Genomic DNA, 14,569 nt, shown 5'->3' on the forward strand with positions numbered 1-14,569 from the left:
ATAAAGGGGGGTTCTTGATCTTTCAGAAATCTAAATTTAGCATAAAGGAATAGTTACTAAAACCATGTGTAAAAGACAAATAGATAAAACATATGAGAATGCAGAAATAAAATGAACTATAAATTAGAATCTCATATATGTTAAAGCTAACATTAGAAATCAATGGGGAAAAGACTTTCTGTTAGACAAGTGGCATTGGACTCCTGGCTAGCAACACTAATAATAATAACTGGATCATCATTTATTGAATACTTACAATGGGCCAGTCACTGTGCTTCATTCAACCATCTCAACGACCACATGAACTCAATATTATAATCATCAGCCCCATTTTACAGTTAAGAAAGTAGAGGTTACAGAGAGATTAGGCTCAAAATCACAGATGTAACGAGTGGCAGAACCAAGATTTGAACTAAGATATGTAAGAATTTAAAGCCTATACTTTTAACTTCTAACCCATACTGTAATTTAGGGAACAAAAATTATACCAGACTACCCACCTCACTCCTTACACGAAAAAAAGTTACTATCTAGAACACTGAAAGTAGTGGAAGAGTATTTAAGATGATGTCTTTTAAAAACTATTTAAGATATAAAAACCTTTCTAATTAAGATGTTAGTCAAAAATGATAAAGAGAGAGACTAACTTGCTTGAATAACCAAAAAAATTATTAAAAAATAATAACTGCGAGAGATCTAGCAAACATTTGTTTTCCCTAATATGCAAAGAACTCTTATAAATTGATTAGTAAAAGGATCTATGATGCCAATAGAAAAAGTAGACAGAAGAAGATTGGAACAGAAAACTCACAAAAGAAGAAGTAACATTGTGTAATAGTCACATGCTAATACACTCATTTATTTGCAAGCAAAGAAATGCAAACAAAAACATTAATGCATACATTTATCTTCTAGATTGGCAAATGCTATGATGATTTAAAACATGAATCTTGTTGAGTGTGGTGACTATTAGTGAGAATGCGAATTAGAGACACTTCAGGTGAATAGACATAATGATTAACAAGTTTGTAAATGTATGTTTCCTTTGATTCAGAAATTTTCATTTCTAGAATTTAATCTCAACAAGATTATAATTCAGTGCAAACATTCTGTACAATGTTGTTCATCGAAGCATTGTTTATAATAGTGACAAACTGGAAACAAACTAAATTTCCATGAGTGAGAACGTAATTAAATAAAAAATGGAGGATCAGTAAAACTGATTAAACAGCTCTTACAAAGGATGGTATACATTTTTATTCAATGACATGGAAAGTGTCATTGTTTTAGAGAGAAAATAAAACTAAGATGCAAAGTAAGATAAGTAGCTGTTCATCTAACGCTAACAGTGGTGATCACTGGGTTTAGGAATTTTCAGGGAAAACTCTCTTTATGTTTTATACTTTTCTCTATTGACTGAATTTTCTATATGAATAAGCATTGGGTACATGATTAAATACAATATGTAGAAAATTCTTAAAGGGAATTTAGATGACATTTAGATTTCTTTATCAGGATTTATGTTCTCTTTGGCTAACTGATACTTAATACATTTCCCCTTTTATATAAGAAACTAAATATTTTAAAAAATAAAGTCAACTTCACTAAAAGTGAGGAATAAATATTTTCCTAGAATTTTATTTTGCAAAATAATTGAGTCATACTATGGTTAATATGTAATTATATATTAAATTCTTTCCCTCTAATTTTTCCTAGATAATCTTGCCAAATTGACTTCTCAATTTTATTCCCCTTAAGTATACTAAGAGAGTAAAATATACCCTTGCAAAAAAAAAAAAAATGCACAAATGTACACATTAATCTAAGGGAATCAAAAGATTAGTTTTCTGGCATAAACATTCCTAAAAATAAGAAGCCCACAGTATGATTAGTTTTCATTAACAATTGGTTATTATTAATTATAAGGCAAATAATTTTTCTCCCCAAAGGTATGAAGATAAAATTTACATCCATTAAATATCACCAACCTTGCTCAGAATGTTGAGTGTTCTGCTGATGGCAAAAGAAAGATCCTTTTGTTATTAAGTAATTCAAGTTAATTGGAGTTAAAGGCATGCATTCTTACTTTCCTGTGACTCTCTTTATAAGGTGCTCACTGTGTTTATTTAAAAAGGAATTAAATCTAACAATCTAGAATATACAATTTAAAATTGTATTATTTTTACAACATTGGTAACAATCTGTATATTTTGAAAAGTGTGAACTTAAAGAACTACAATTGAACTTCCACACGGCTTATTAGATAAAATAAGCCTTCTTTAAGTCAGTCTACATTCTAATATATTCTGTGACCAAAGTTGCAGTCCAGTGTGGCCTTATGACAGTAGCTTAAATTTTGCATAATTTTCATGAGAAAAATTAATACCATCCAATTTAACAAGACAGTGGATGTTTATAATGAATAATTCTAAATCAATTTTAAAGTCATTTTGTTATACATGGATCACATAGCAGATATTATAGCGACAGAGTGCTTTCCCACATCAAATAACCAGTAGAATTAGAGTCTTGCCCCATGAGAAAGAGACCAAATTTAGTGTGAAATTGAACACAACAGTCAAGAACACTAGTTGAGTTTAGTATTGTGATGCTATTGTTCACGGTAACAGAAGGCGACAGAAAGAACCTTTTTCCTTTCCAAAATCGTTGAACTCCCACCAACAATCACGGTAAATAAGTTTTAAACATATGTAAATAGGGATACCCTTGGTACCAGGAAATCAAAAAATGTCCACTTAATTAACAAGTCTTTAGAAAGATGCATTTCAGCAGTATTTCAACACGTAGTAAACACAGTTATCAATACTGTCTGGGGCAGATTAAAATGAGTTGGGTTACTCAAACTCTCTTCATTACGTGTCTTTTTCTCTCCAACAAAAGATACGGTTTTCTATGTAATACTCCCTTAATTTACCTCTATTTTTGGTCATTAGTCATTCAAATTTGAATAGTCATTCAAATTTGAAAAATAAACAGCCCTTTAGCATTTCTTTCCACTTGATAATTAGAGAAAAGAAACAAGGAAAGGAAAAAAGGTAAAGAAGGAGAGAGGGAGGAAGGAAGGAGAGGAGGAAGAAAGGGAGGGAGGGAGGGAGGGAGATAAGGAGCACGCTGAAATAATTCATGTCACTTAATTTGAGAGAAAGAAGAATTGATTAGTCATTAAATTTTAATAATCACATCGTTAAAAATTTGGAAACCTGCCTTTATATAATTAAGAAATTTTAAGAGTTTTGAAGTAACTAACAGGAAACATCCTGGAAACAGTACTATTTATATTAAATCAATGCATTTTAGGTTTATATTAAAACATTATAATTTATAAAATGAAAGTCATGCTTAAAATTAAATAAAATCCTTCTACTGCCTTTTTATACTAGCTATGCATTTTTCAATTTTTATAAAACAAATTGTGTCTCTGACTGATTTCTGACACAGACAAATGCCTGGAATTCCTCCTATGCTTCAATATCCATCAACGCTTCTGGTCCTCAAAATGATTAACTTTTCAATGAACATTAATATGTAGTAATTAAATATGATTATTTTTATAATTTCTAATAATGTTACTAGCTGCTACAGAGATTGTTAAAGGTAAACATCAAAATGTTCGATAATTTTAGTGAATTATTTAGTACCTTCCTTTTAAAATTCATCTATAGGAAATGTGTTTGAGCGCTAGTTCCTATAATGTTCCTATGACAAATAGAGAAAAAGAAAAGACTTCATGAAGGAATCTCTTTAATGTTCGTGGTCACAAAACATGATCAGTCGTTGTCTAAGGAAAAATTCGTTCTTCAATTACATGTTTTGCTATAGATGAGGAGAAAAATGAAAGATTGCTTCCTTCCAGTTACAAACATATTAGTAAGGAGGGGAATGCCTCATTCTATGGAAATGAGGGTTCCACCTCTTATTTTTCAGGGGCACGAAGGAAAATGTTGCTGCATTCCCAGTGGCCTCCCTCTAGTGGAGCCCCTGCAGTCTGCAGACAGAGCTGTGGCAGGAGCAGTTGTTTCCATCAGCAGCCTCCGCAGCCTATCTTTTTTGAAGCATTCTTAGAGATAATGTAATATGCCCTGTATAAATTTGTCAGACTTTTTACTGAAGATCGGCTTAATCTATTTCTTCCACTATAGCATAAATGTGAAATATGTACTCTAGTAATCATCAACAGATGCTAAGATAATTGTACATTCATGATGCAAATGTTTAATTTTTCAAAAAGATGCAAGTTTCTAAATATATAACAATATTAATTTCTGTGTTTCGATATATGTTATAAAAGACTATTAAAATTGTTAAAACTCTGCAAAGAGCTCTTATCAAACCCCTACTTAAAAGATCTACTTTAACACATTTCAAATTTATCCATCACATTGATAAAGTAAACCGTAAGCACAGATCTGCTCGTTAACTTAGTGTGTGTCCTTTATCAATCTATTTGGGTTCTTGCCTTTCATTTAAATGGGTTTAATAATATTTATCCCTTGACCATATGTATAAAGTGTTTTGAGAATTATTCATACCTTACAATAGGAGCTTCTGTTAGATTGAGAAGAGACAAGAGCCCTATTTAGGAATCGCAACAGCCACATCACTTGACAGACTATTTGAAAACTTCAGCAAATAGTACCATTAAATTTCACTATTAGCATCCAGGGGACAAATTAACTTTCTTTTAGGCAACTTGATGTTTTCTCAAGGAGTTTAATTTTCTCAGCGGCACGCACTGACGCCAAGAGGACTTTGAATTGAATAAAAATTTTATCCCCAAGAACTGCCATGTGGTCACCAGCCAATCCCGTCACACACATTGGTATTACTACATTTGATTCTTTGTTACGAGAAAGCTTTTGAAGGATTTTTTGGGGTGTAAAATCATTGTCCTTTGGACCTGGATAAAATTCCACATAATAACTTACACAAGAATGAATCCATCTAAAGGATGGATTCATTTTAGAGTGAGCTACTAAAAGACCACAAAGGTATTCTGTTGATCTTTGTACTCCCGATGTCTAGCACATTAGCTGGCCGATAATATGCTCTTACCAACTGTTTGTATAATGAATACATTAATTAATGAATATAGAAGTTATAAAGTTCCATTCTTGATCACATTAGTTAAAATTATAGACATGTTTTGGTTATAGAGATGAGCCATTACATTCACCATGAATTAATCAATTTGCTGAAACTGTAGTAACCAAGTTATTTCCTGAGGCAAAACTACACGAGATATGAATTTTTATCTTTATATACTCTAGCAGTTAAAGTTCTGCACACTTCCCTTCAGTGGCCCGGGTTCAGTTCCCAGGCACAGAACCACATCACTCATGTGTCAGTAGCCATGTGGCCATGGCTCACATGGAAGAACCAGAAGAATTCACAACTATGCACAACTATGTACTGGGACTTTGAGGGGGAAAGGAAGAAGATTTGGAACAGATGTTAGCTTAAGGCAAATCTTCCCCTGAAAAAAAGAAAAAAAGAGAGAATTTGATTTAAAAAATGTTACTTCCTGGGGCTCAATTGCACAAGATATGAATCTTTATCTTCATACACTTCCTTATCATTTCACTAAGCACAGTTTCTCTTATCTTCTTCCATATGATAAAAATCATCAAGTTTTGTGACTTACAACTCACAAAAACAGAATTCTCATCGTCCCCTGAATCAAGACAAAGGTGCTATCCAACATTTTAGTGCTATTTACACAGTCTCTAGTCTCTCTCAGAACTCTCAAAAGTTCATCACTGTCTCGTGTGTTGCAGTCTCATATCAGAGAGAACTCTGCTATATCCCCCCCCCACTTTGATCCTACTTGTGAAATCTTATCTGAAAAAATATTTTTTTGTGTTTCCCTGCTGCCAAACCTTGCCCATCAGTGCTTTAAACTGAATCATGGATCAGATCTCCTTCATGAAGCCACATGAGGCTAAAACATAACTATGGCCAAATGACATAAATTAAATTAGCCTGACTCATCAAATTCCAATCATGTATATTAGTGTTTCTAAATTTTTGTGGATTAAGATACCTTGCAAAGATACCTTGCAAAGATCCTATCAGGGTAAATATCTTAAATAGAAGTATTCAGAGTCACTGAAACTAGACACAAAAAAGAAATAGAATTTAATTCTAAGCACTCCAATAATGTTGTATCAATGATTTTTTTTTTTTTTTTTGAGGAAGATTAGCCCTGAGCTAACATCTGCCACCAATCCTCCTCTTTTTGCTAAGGAACTAACCATGAGCTAACATCCATGACCATCTTCCTCTACTTTCTATGTGGGACACCTACCACAGCATGGCTTGCCAAGCGGTGCCATGTCCGCACTTGGGATCCGAACTGGCGAACCCCAGACCGCCAAAGCAGAACGTGTGCACTTAACCGCTGCACCACCGGGCTGACCCCTATGTCAATGATTTAAGTGCTCACTTTGTTTAAATATACAGCTAATAGGATGTTGAATTTGGAAGGTTTTATTAAATTACTAGTGTTTATGCTTTTGTTCATACCATACTATTGAAAACCTCTCAAAGGGTATCTTTCCAAAACTGTGCCTCCTGTGTCCATACAAAAAAGTATAGCTTCAAATAATATTTCTAAGTAGAGACTAAAAATATTGGCAATTGATATTATTTGCTATATGTAAATATTTGTTATATTGGGGGTATAATTTGAAATTAATTTACAGTTTTTACAGTGTCAATATTAACTGTTTCTCTTATGATAAAATAAATTAATAAATATGTCCATTTTCTCTCTCATCTCAGCAGGATGGCAGGTTTTTCAGAGTTTTCTGATCAGAATCTCAATAGCTGACTTTTACTGAGTTCTGTTCTGTACTGGGACCTTGACACGTGTTTTCTTGAGTCTGATTTAGTGGTTAAGAATATGGATTTTGGAATCCAAGTTCCTGGGCTCAAACCCACAGCGCTACAATTTAATAACTGTGTGACTTTGAGCAAATTACTTAACATAGCTAAACTATAATAACAGAAACTACTTCATAAATTTGTTGTAAGAATTTATAAAAAGCACTTAGAAAAATTCCTGGCGTGTTGAAAGCCCTCAGTAAATGTTAGCTAATGTGAACATTCACAATAACCTGATGTTTTATTATCCTCATTTTATGGATGAGGAAAATGAAATAAAGAAAGATTAAATGACTCACCCGTTGTCACACAACTAATATATGGTAAAACCAGAATTCAAATCTAGCAATAATCTAACCGTGCTTTCAGACAATTAACTAGACCACCTCATAATAATCCAGAAATGTTAAACATATTAGGTTTTGCTTCCAGACTCAGCAAAAACAATCAAATGAATAGTGTTTTAAAGTTCAGGCTTTGAAGGAGAAACACTGGAATTCTCTAGCCTAATGTGGAAATTAGAATAAGCTGAGGAAAGATTTATGGCAGCAAAATGTTCTTCTGTAAGACTAAAACAAATTCCCAGAGTTTGGCTGACGACTAGAATTGAAATTTCCTTCATAAAAATCTTCATTTAGTGGATTCTCTTGAAAGATGTCTATTGCTCTAGAGAAGAAGCTTGAGAGAATTTTCCTTCATTATAGGAGTAAGTAATATCTGTGAAGTTACCCGGGTAGTTCGGTCACACAGTTGAACCCTCCTTTTCCCGTACAGTAGTTTGCTTTGCCACTGGCCCATGTGGAATAAATTAGAGCACTGAGGTTAAGCTGGATTGGGCTGGAGTTCCTACCATTTCCCAATGAGAAATTTTTCAGTTAAGAAGGAAATTGGATACTTACCTGCCAGGGGAGATTCCATGATCATGAAAAATGAAATTGGCTGGTTTGAGCATGATGCTAAAAAAAATCGTGGTTAGATGGTTATTTTTGTTTGACCCCAGGTTGTCACCCTTTCAGACATAAACTGCTCTCTAGCCAGTTTATCTGTGATTCCTAAGTAGAAAAAAATGGTAGATTGTAGATAGGTAAAAGCAGAATCTATCATAGATTGGTCGATCAATAGATATAGTACAACAAATTACTTGCAAAATCTTCACAAACGACCACATCTGAAAAATTATCAAAACATATCATTTATCTCATAACATTTCTATTTTCTGCATAAGCTCCAGATATCTTAAACCTTTTTATTTTTTTCTTCATGTCCATTTCCAACTCTGTTCCAGTCACTATTCACAAATAAACTTTCTTTTTTAATCACTCAAAGTAAGCTAGAGGCATTTCCCTAATGTGTATATGAAGCCTCATTAGAAGTCAACTGTATGACTTCAAGCAACACACTACAGGAGATAAGGGAGTTTTCATTACCAGAGAGCTAAAATAAGATCACCATGCCTCTATCCAAATCATACACTTCAGTGTACAGTGGGCAAAGAGGGATAGAGGTGGGGAGGGATCGGAGGGGAGCATTGGTTAGGCCAGGCAAGAAGACAACTAACTGTGAGTTGGGACTTGGGATTTGGGATTTAGAATCACATTGTGAGGCTGAGGACCCTTTTCTTTCATCCACTATGTACATTTCTACATGGGGTTTTGTCCGTCTCACTTCATTAATCCAAAATTCTGTTAGATATTTATTATCTTCATTTTAAGAAAATTCATCATCATCAACTTGGTGATTATCATATAGTGAACTTATAATGCATCCAATATTATGAAATTCATTAGATGTTATGCTTGTAAAACTACATCTTTGCGGCCAGCCCTGTAGCATAGTGGTCAAGTTCACGTGCTCCACTTCTGTGACCCAGGATTTGCAGATTCGGATCCCAGGCGTGGAGCTAGCACCGCTTGTCAAGCCATGCTGTGGTGGCATCCCACATAAAATAGAGGAAGATTGGCACAGATGTTAGTTAGCTCAGGGCCAATCTTTCTCATAAAAAAAAAAAAAAATACATCCTTAGCTTCTTTACTCCTAAAGTGTCTACCCTGCATTCACACATGCATATGACCTGCATAGACTTTAATGAGCATTATAAATGCATAAGTAGAAAAGATCTCCTATAGACAATATGTGACTTTTCTGGATGGCAAAATTCCAGTATATTGATGGATTAGCTCATGTAAATTTAGTCAGGCTTCGAGTAGGAATGCTATTTGAATGATTCGGACAATTAGCTCTCCTGGCTGTAGAATTTCTTTTTGGCATCTTAGGTATATTCTTAAATGAGATAAGTCATTTTCCAAAGGTAGAATAATATTTTAAATGCAATTACTAAAAGCTTTTGAATTTTAAAAGTCACATTTTAGTTAGCTTTCTATATAATGCTTTCTTTGTTTATCTATAATATTAAACAGTAATAGAAAAATAAAATTGCCATTTCACCAAAATTTCCCATTTAAGAAATTGATATTAATACACCATAAAAATATTCTTAACTTGAATAGATGATCAATATAGGTAATTATTAATATAGTATTAAATGTCATTGTTAATAGTCATATAGTAATTTAATCCTTTATCTTGTTTTATGTATCACAAATTTTCTTGATGTCACATCAAAATTTTCCATTCTTTCCCAACTCTGAAGAAGCCATCTTTTCCACACTGTCACAAAAGCTAGATTCCTATGAAATGAGCCAAAGAATTAGATCCTTCATCAAGGCATGACATGAAACTTTAGCCAGGCAGTTTGCACAAACAGCTAAAGGTCTCCTTTGTGTTTGTTAGCATCACTGTGTCAGCTTTCTTGTGTTGGCAGCTTTGGGCTTTTCCAAGGAAAGCCCCAAAGAAAGTTGTTACCAGCCTATATTCTACAGTTCACAGCCTCTCAAAAAGGACACGTTAAAACAGTGAGAATCCCCAGGGCAAATGGGGAGATTAAGTAGCCTTCTCCTTAACAGAAGCCCCAATCAGACAAAGCTCAGTATTGTGTATTCAGTACACTATCTCTTTCCAGCACTGAACTTTACTATTGTGCTCAAAGATTTGAGTTTACAAAGTGTTTTGGGAACTTTGCATAACGGTTCACTGGCACCACCACTGACAGCCATCTGAGTGTGGGAATTTTTTTAAAAGACATGATGCCCACCACATGATTGACCTATTGTATTAACGCAATGGCAGCCTCTTAGCATGGAGAGGGAGGGCTGGAGAAGCTTACACCAATATCTGCAGCAGCCGCATTTCAAAGGCATACAAATTAAGGGAAGCAAAAATAAAAACTCCTATCAGCAAAAATGTGTACTTTAACAGCCATATTACAGAGTAATGGGGGCATCCACTTATCAAAGGTGTTTGGGTTTTTGGTGAAAGGCTTCTGGGGCTCTCTAGTTGATTTCTGTTAAAAAAAATCTTTGCTTGTCCTGTTTGTAAAATGTATTCACATAAGATGATGTATATCTCTTCAACTCTCATATTTAGATACATGCACTAAACTGTGGCCCCTGATTTGATTTGCCATATCGGAAAGCCTTGTTCTTTGGAGGTGGTATACTAAAATACATCTCAAAGTAAACTACGGGTTCATGGTCAACACTTTGGAAAAGGTTAAGAAAAAGTTGAATATTTAAATAAACATAGATCCTTAATTGCTCTAACCAACTGGGAAGAAATTGTCCTTATTTGGGTCAGAGAATGTTTCATCTAAAGCTTTTTAATAAACCACCTTGAAAACATGAAGGCGGTATGAATTAGAGTAGCCATGACCTTTCCTAACGTTTACATACTCCTTACTCATTTCATTGAAGGATCAAACATATTTTAATAGGCATTAATAGCAATAATACTTTATGCAAATATTTTTCACACTTTTTCCATTTTTATATGTTTTTATGCTTAGTCATTAAACTTTAGCTTAAATCCATATAATTTGAGGCAATGTTTTAAATTTTGAGAAACTATTAGAAACTGAGAAATATTCTAATATTTTTAATTGACAGAGTATAATGTAATTTTATCTTTTTGACTTTTACAGAGTGGATGTTAGTATACTTCAACTTCAGGTACCTGATTCATACAAATTATGAACATGCAGCAAAATGCTTTTTCATGTGAATGGCTGGAAAGACACTTTTCCAGGAAAAATTTGAGATAGCTCTCAGTTTCTCACTACTATACCGTATAATGGTAAAGTAACTTAACTGAAAGTTAATATTAAATAATGAAAAGCTTCTTGAAAATAAATATTCCTTAAAGAATGATTATTTACATGATGGTTTTAATAACATGTATGAAATGTATCAATAATTAATAATTAATTTCCACTTTAAACTTGCACTTGATATCAACTGTGTAACACTTTTATGAGCATATTACTGACATTATTTTCTTCCTTATGTCCATGTTCTAACTTTTCTATAATGTATGTAAACTTTTAAACAGGGAAATACATCATTAAAAGTCATCATAATCTGAGCCTTTGATCCTGAGTAGTTTTCTCCATAATGTATTAATTTTCACAGTGAAACTTTTCCTGTAGTCATTTTGAATTAAAGAAATAAACTCTAACTTTCAGTTTTGGCCATCTTTTAAATAGTTTAAGCACTCTGGTGCCTTTATTTATTTATTTTTTTAAAGATTGGCACCTGAGCTAACAACTGTTGCCAATCTTCTTTGTATTTTTTCCTGCTTTTTCTCCCCAAATCCCCCCAGTACATAGTTGTATATTTTAGTTGTGGGTCCTTCTAGTTGTGGCATGTGGGATGCCGCCTCAACATGGCCTAATGAGCGGTGCCACGTCCGTGCCCAGGATCCGAACCAGCAAAATCCTGGGCCGTGGAAGGGGAGCTCACCAACTTAACCACTCGGCCATGGGGCCAGTCCCTCTTTAAAATGGACTATCACCTTTAGTGATATGAATATTTTTGCAAAATTGCATTGAGATTAATTTAGGCACTGTGGGTTTTATTTTTGTCTGCCATTAGTCACTTCATCTAAGTTTAGGTTTAATTTTACTGGTGATGTTTCATTTTATACCAGATCAAAAAAGAATTATGTGGTTATTGAACACATTCCATCAAAATTATACAGCTCCATAGGGAATTACTGATGGGCATTGCTCTCCATTTGCCCTATTGTAGGCACAGCAAAAACAGTGCTTATTTAATCTTTTCTAAATTGCCAGTAGAGTGGTCTCTCAGCCTACCTTTTTTTTCTCGCTATTTTAAATGTATTCATTAAAAATTTTGGAACAACTTTATAACATAGGTTAGAGTTTGCAAGCATCTCTCCCTTAGAAAATATTCTTGTCGAAATGAGTGATTCTTATATAAAATTCCATGATTTTTATGTGTCTATGTAGTCTGTTCAGATGCTATTTTTATATTTTTTAAGTTCCAGAATTTATATTTGGGGATTACCATGAATAATACATATATACTATATGCCTTTTACAGAAAATGTGATATTTTTAAAAGTCTGGATAAGATCCACATTTTTGTAAGAAATACTTTTATCATATGCTTCAGTATTGTGATATTTGACAAAAGAGTTCATTATCAATTATCTCCAAGTCAAATGTTATTTTCTCATTTTCTCTACTAAACATTAGTTTAATGTGTACACAGTCTCCAACTTACATAATAATATAGTTCATAGTTTTATTTTGGGTATATATGTATGTTTATACCCATGATTTCTATGATTATTTCTAACTCAAAGAGTATGCAGCACGATGACTGTGTAAATTCATTATAATAGACTCGTGTAAGAAGAAAGACCATGTTGCAAAATGGGAGGAAAAAATGTGAACCAGGGTCCAAAACACCTAGATTTTAGATCTATTTATGTTATGTAGTAAGTGGTTGATCTTGAATCTAACTTCGCTTATTCTTAGTTTACCTTCTGTAAGATGAGGATTCAGCTCTGTCAAATGTACCAGGGACAGGATCAAATGCTCTTAGGATCAGATGTGATGATGCATGGGAAATGCTCTATAACTATCTAATACCAGTTTTACCAGTGTACACTATTACTTTTATTTGAGATGACGTTTTACCATGGTATTTTCACTCCTACTTTTGAGTGTTCCATGTTTGTTAACATATTGTTTGATTGTCGACCACAGAAACTATGCCTTGGAACTCCAGGGACCATGGTGCATGTTGGGACGTCCCATCACCCCCTGCTGGTTGGAATGTGTACAACTCATATGCAATTCCAGAGTTTTGTTCTTAATAATCTAACATATGGTTTTAAAATTTAACATCTCAAGTCCCTAGAAGATACAGAGTGACAAAAAAATGTTCATTGCATATTTTAACTCTCTTTAAAGGACACTGTATGTTGTAGCCACTAGAGGGTACCACTCACATGTGTTGGTACATGTCCTTCCTTATATCCAAGAATAGTTCTTTTCACAGTTCAGTAGCCCCTCAATTCTTTAATCCCGTTCACATTCAAGCAATATTTTAAATTGAGAAATTAACATATTAACTATTCATATGCATTTGTAGTTGATATGTTTTTATCAAATATGTTGATGTATCACAAGTACATAATAGAAGCTAATTATGACAGAAAGTCAGAAAATTCACTTTTCCTTCGAGTCCCTTCTTTGGAATTCTTTTAACTATGCGCATTATATAATAACCCTCTACCTTTTTATTTTATTTTGATAATTCTTTTTCCATCTTCATGCAGTTCTTGGAATCCTGGCTTAGGAAAAACATTAAAAAATCATCTATTCCAGCACTCCATACAAAATTTGAATTTCCCTCTACAATATTATCTAGCAAAAGTGCTCCAACTTCTGCTTGAATGTCTACTAGAACAAGGGAGTCACTATCTCTTAACTGGAGTTTGTTCTAGTTAAGAAACCCCTAATTGCCTGATTGCTGTTTCATATATGTAACGAATTCATCTTTCCTAGGAATGAGAGCCGTTGGCTCTCATTTTTCCATCTAGTGCAACATATAGTATTAACAAGTTACTCCACTAGGTGCTATATGCATAATTCTCCTTTCACTCTTTTAATAAATCCCCTGGTTAAATTCATGAAAGGATATGGAACTACGAATCCCACTATATTCCAGATGTTCAATCAATGTAATTACTCTTTTGTATGTAGAATTTACCAATTTATACTATTTTCACTATAAATTTGATTTTCCCCATTCTTATTTCACTAGTGAAGAAAACTAATACACCACTGAATTTGACCTTCACATGGAAAGATTGTTTCTATTATTTTTTTCTATCATGAGAAAAATAGTTTGCATTTAATAGTAGCTTGTTAAATTATATATAAAATAATAGGAATAAATAAAACAACAAATAATAAAAATAAATTGTATATATTTACATATAAATTGTATATATGCAAATCTGTATCCTGCATTTATTTATTTGTTTTACCTACTAAACACTTACACAGTCTGTACACAATCCTAAGCACTTTATATGTATAAAATCATTTAACCAATCAGATACATGTCACTATTATCCAATTTTTACAGATGGGAAACCAAGACATGAAGAGGTACTGTAACTCACCCCAGTCCACATAGCCAGTGAGTAGCAGTTTTGGCCACTGGCCGTCTGGTTCCAAAGTCCGAGGTCTTAACCTTTATACTAGGCTGCCTCTCCTTAGATGTCCCAAAACAAA

General features: G+C 33.5%; 1 protein-coding gene across 12 annotated transcripts in view; it reads left to right on the top strand.

Annotated features, from left to right (window-relative positions):
* Positions 1 to 14,569, top strand: part of ROBO1 (roundabout guidance receptor 1) — a 1,062,925-nt gene that overhangs the window by 625,308 nt on the left and 423,048 nt on the right. The window lies entirely within an intron of this gene.

Source organism: Equus przewalskii, chromosome 27 (genome assembly GCF_037783145.1).
Source record: "Equus przewalskii isolate Varuska chromosome 27, EquPr2, whole genome shotgun sequence".
Classification (NCBI taxonomy): domain Eukaryota; kingdom Metazoa; phylum Chordata; class Mammalia; order Perissodactyla; family Equidae; genus Equus; species Equus przewalskii.